Source organism: Symsagittifera roscoffensis, chromosome 4 (assembly GCF_963678635.1).
Source record: "Symsagittifera roscoffensis chromosome 4, txSymRosc1.1, whole genome shotgun sequence".
Lineage (NCBI taxonomy): Eukaryota > Metazoa > Xenacoelomorpha > Acoela > Convolutidae > Symsagittifera > Symsagittifera roscoffensis.
In genome coordinates this window covers 60650380-60655675 of record NC_087065.1, presented here as the reverse complement: position 1 = coordinate 60655675, position 5296 = coordinate 60650380, and the positions used below count along the sequence as shown (strand labels likewise).

The 5296-nt window shown below is 37.2% G+C and overlaps 1 non-coding gene across 1 annotated transcript; it reads right to left on the bottom strand.

Annotated features, from left to right (window-relative positions):
* Positions 1-829: 829 nt before the first annotated feature.
* Positions 830-1020, bottom strand: LOC134845327 (U2 spliceosomal RNA). The gene has a single exon (XR_010162742.1). It is a non-coding gene; the product is annotated as a U2 spliceosomal RNA (small nuclear RNA).
* Positions 1021-5296: the final 4276 nt, after the last annotated feature.

Below are 5296 nucleotides of genomic sequence, written 5' to 3'. Positions count from 1 at the left end.
GACTCTCTTTAAAGATGGAACAGCCGGATGAAGGAAGAAAAATTGCGAGGAAGAATGGATTGTTATTTTATTGTGATGAAAAATTTGTATTTCGTCTGTGTGCCAAAACTGGGATCAAGCTTACTGAGCCTTCTTAGTTAAGTTTGTTTCTTGTTTTTTCTATAAATAGGAGTTGTTGTTTAAATTGAAATTTCCAGAAAAAGTCCAATGAAAAGTATTAGCTTGTTAGTATTTAATTTTAAGGGACAAATAGAGCAGTGTTTTTAGTTCTTTGAGCCTGAACGATATCTGAGCAGGTTGGTGAGCTTTTTTTGTCTAACTGATGAAGTCTGGTTACGATTGCTTGAAAGTTTGAGAGCATCAGCACTTTTTCTACCAACAAGTTATCTTAGTTCCAACATTCAGGAAAATTTGTTTTAAAGAAAATGTTCGTACTGAAATTTTTAGTTAAATTCAAATCTGGACATCAAAAAGTCATACAACTTTCAGATCTGTATCAGTCCTGTGGCATATCTCTTTTTTCGCTGTACATGTCTGAATCAGATTTGTACAGATATGATAACTATGGAAAAAGTCAGGTATGATCATGTCTGCTTCAGGTCTGGCCCAGGTATGATAAGGCCTGTCACAGATGTATTTCAGATCTGACTTTACATGATCATACCTGGACCAGACATGCTCATAGCTGAACCAGACATGATCATGCCTGGACCAGCCATGATCATACTTGACTTTACATGATCATACCAGAAGCAGACATGATCATACCTGACTTTACATGATCATACCTGGACCAGACAAAATCATGCCTGAAATTGCAAGATAAGACCTGAAGCAGACATATCATTATGGTGGTGTAAGACCGGGACAATCCATGAGTCAATCGAAGCAAGCTTCGGTGTTAACTCGAGAAGCAAAAATCAGTTTAATATTGGTTCCAGGCAAAGCCCAGCATGCCAGATAATAAGCTGACAAAAACAGATACTACACATGATCTTAGCCAAAAGGCCGAAAATCGATTACTGAAACAAAGGAGCATTTTTGCCTCAGACACAAAAAAAACAACAGCTCGGACTATGAAACTTTTCAACTATACGATTTGAATTGGCAGCTAGGTCGCTCCCGCAACATTTCATACAAGATCAAGGTAAATAGTTTAAAATAGGCAATCATTATGATTCTTTGCCTTATCACAATACCCTGCCGGCTTGTAATTGCATCGTAAGACTACATTGGACTACATTATAACCATCTGTGTTTCAGCCGTTACATGGAGCTAATTTTTCTACATGATCAGACCTGAAGCAGTTATAGTCATGTCTGACCAGGTATAGTCATGTCTGACCAGGTATAGTCATGTCTGACTCAAGTATAGTCATGTCTGACCAGGTATAGTCATGTTTGACCAAGTATAGTCATGTCTGACCAGGTATTGTCATGTCTGTTCAGGTATAGTCATGCCTGACTCAGGTATAGTCTGAAAACAGCTAGCGTCTGACAATTGTATGATCAGATGTGAAATTGTGAGAAAAGTTCGGTACGGGTGATACTTAAACGAGTAACTATAAGTTGATTTTAACCCACACGCGGAGAAGTTTGATAAACAAATTTTTGAAAACAAAAAAGAGGCAAAAAACTTTTTCTGTAGAAATACGCGTTCAATGCGAACAATAGAGAAACTTTTCGTGGAGTTTGTGCAACTATCGAGAATTAAAAATTATTATAACAAATGTCAAGGTTAAGGCTTGACTGAAAGAACCAAGTTTCTCCATATTTTGTTTCTTCGGTGAAATTTCAAGAACACTGAACATAATTGAATTACGAGCAAAGAGGGAACCAAAAACTGGTTTTTCACTCGATTACTATACGACTGGTATATAGAATCAGAACTGAGAGAAGCGCTCATCTTGACGACCTAACTGAGAAAAGCAGGATAACCGAGAAAAGGACAGTTATACGTGAGCCAACTTCGATCAGCTGGTCAGTCCTATTTCAAGATGAATCTATTTGCCAATTAATCTTATCAAAAACATCATGGTCAGTTGCACACGGTATCCTAATAAATTAAAACCCAATTTTGTTATTTTTTTTCCGATAAAGCATTAAGCAAGGAAATTCAAATCTTCATAGTTTTATGGGGGCGAAAAAGAAGATATTATTAAAGGTAAAAAAACTCGTAAGTGAATTAACCAATAAATGTTTTTTTATCGTTTCGGGCTAAAATTTTAATAAAAAGTTTTTGAAAACAATACAGTAACAATCAGTGGTCTTCCGGAGAATGGCTAGAGCATCAAATGCAGCAGGCTGTCGAAACTTACTGAGGTGTTTGCAGTAATTGCCGCTGAAGGCATACCCAGAAGTATCGCAAGATGTAAGGAATTTATCAGGTGCTTCGAGGATTTCACGAAGGTAGCGCCAGAGTCAAGTTAAACCTAAAGGAAGTCTGTCGGGAAAAAGACATAAAAATAACGAAATGATCAGAGGAAGCACTTTACCTAGAAGCCGCGATAAAAACATCAGAAAAAACAAACGCTAAGGTAGCAGCAATATGGAGGCAAGAAACAGATGCATTCAAAGTCTCCGTGACACGAATTTTTCATCGGAACTTGGTGGTCAGTGAAACTTTTCCTGGAGCAGTGACCGTCAAAGAGACAACAATCAATAGGGAGGAAAGCGACGCAAACGAAATCGATGTAGGAAAAAAGGCTCACGAGATTGAAAGGAAACGCTAAGATCATTTATCCACGAGGGATAGGACCAACATACGAGCTGTACAGCTCATCACGGCGAGCCGCTGTTGTGCCCCTGCTTAAGAACTACATGCATTTTTTTTTTGTTATTTTTCTCAACAACGCTCATTCAACAACAAACCAACGGAAACGCAAACCAAGTCGGCAAGACCGAGCCATATAACCAACTCAGAAGCGAAAACAATTACGACAAATGCAGAGCGTGTAGAAGAAAAGCTTTTGGGCAAAGAATTGTCGAAAGTGCTTTTTGTCTTGAAGCTCTGCAAACATTAAAAAAAGCGTGGAATAAAATAGGTAACGCAGCAATGTTAGAAGGATGTAAGCCACCAAAGACAAGTATTTCGATATAGAGGTATCATGAACGGAGATCTAATTTCAATTTTTTTACTATAGGGAAGTCAGTTTCCAATCATAATGTTGAAATCTACGATCGGTTCAAAAACCAGGAAGCGTAAAACTTATTAGCAGCAAACTACTACCGGCTAACAATTCAGCGTTAAGAACAATGGGCACCGTGGTCATCAAAATGCACAGTAACCTGAAATGAAATCGAAAATAAAAATCAGCCAGGAGTTTTTCGTAACAGCAGACAACGGCCTACCCCATTACTTAGGTTAAGGTTTACTGATAAACCAAGAATGCATTTTTAAGATTCGCAAACAGTTTCTGTACAATACTGAGCACCTACAAGTGATAATCTATATTAGCACAAAAACTAACCGGGGTAGAGAGCTTCGCAACTGGAGAGACAAAAGCTTCAGTTGCCAGCAGACACAAAAAAATTGGTCAAAAACGGCCATATTGATGAAATTGGATTTTTTCTCAATATCAAAAGAAGACTCTTAAAATTAAATCAGAAACTCGAAGGAATAACAGGTCCAAAAGTAGATACTTCAGTAATGAACGTTTTTAGAGAAATTACAATTTCTAATAATTTTCACCAATTAACACCAACAGGGAAAAATGCTGCTCATACCGATTTGAGGAATCAGATTTAGCTGAATGGTCTTTTCAGTGGTCGAATCATTACCTTTCCATTGAAATAAGCACGGTACGATGAACGGCGGCTGAACTGACACAAGTAGAAAGGACAAATAGTAGTCGAAAATTGTAATCAGGTCGTTTCTCATAGTTCAACCAATTTGTGTATTTCCGATACACCAAACCTAGGATCAAATACAACGTTAAGGCAAATTCTTTTCAGCAGACTGAGGGAAGCATGAACTTTGCGAAGCATGAAGCCTTGAAAAACAATGCAAAAGACAAAAAATGGCAACTCAATGAGTCAACTCACTCAAATTGGACAGCAACATTTTTACTGGTGAAGAAAAAAGTTAGATCCTAACGAATACTTGCCGACTATAGCGGGTCAAACATCTTCTATCATCAAGTTGTTATGTGAATGCATAGTCTTAAGGAACCGTAAAAAAACGACAGTTTGTTGGTGAGAGAAAAAATTGCAGTTCGATTTCGAAACCAAGCATGTGGCGGGAAAGAAAACCTGATCGTTTATCAAGAAACCAAACTAACAAAACAAAGTAATCAGTTTTTGCAGCACATGCGTATGAAAATTTGTTAGTGGCGAAAAGCAAAAAAGTGACAAATTTCACTGGGATTGCTGGTAATTATGATTTGCTGAACCTGAAGGCCAGGGATCTTTGGCCAAGGTGAAAGGGTGATCCAGTTGCTTCAATAGCCATGGTAATGAGGTACTTAAAGAAACTCTTTTGCTTCCTCATATTTACGCGATGAAAACGAGAGTTGAAAAGATTCAATGAACGCAAGTTTGCCATGGAACTATTCTTAATTTAAAATTTTGCCTGAAAAAACTATAAGAATTTTTTTTTAAAACCATAACAACCTAAATGCAAATAAAACTGAAAAACGTTTTAAAAAATTAGCAAAAGCTTGGCTCAGAATAACGAGAAAGCAAAAAAAGAAGTAGAGCGTGAATGACGTTTTGGAAACTATTGGTGGACTACAAAAATCTGCTAGTTGAAGTTCACTATTTTAAACTAAAGAAATGATTCGAGGAAAAATACTTTGTAATTTGAATAGTGCTGGATCCGGATTTTATGCAGCAAACGCTTGTTTTACTGAATGAATATCGCGGATACCTTACCGTCAAAAATGTTTTTTAACAAACTTCTTCACAATTTCACTGGCCTGGATTGATCAAGGATATAAAAGACAGGGTGAACTCCTCTGAACAAAAAATCACAAAAAAATCCCTAGTCAGAAACATTTAAAGTTTTTTCGAACATGGAATTCAAACTATCTGCTCTGCCTATTGCGTTGAATACCAAAAAACCTTGACGGGAATCAGGCTCCACCGTTACTCGATCAGGAAAGCTTTAATAGACGACTGCATTTCGAGATTTGGTTGCACAGGAAATCTTAGCAATGACAAAGAGTCCAACTTTTTCTGTCACACTTATTCAAAAATTTGTGTTTCGAGCTGCGAATTGATAGAAGTACTACAAATTCATACCATACTTAACGAAACCCAAGGATCGAAAAAACCAACAGAACCATCAAAAAATTTA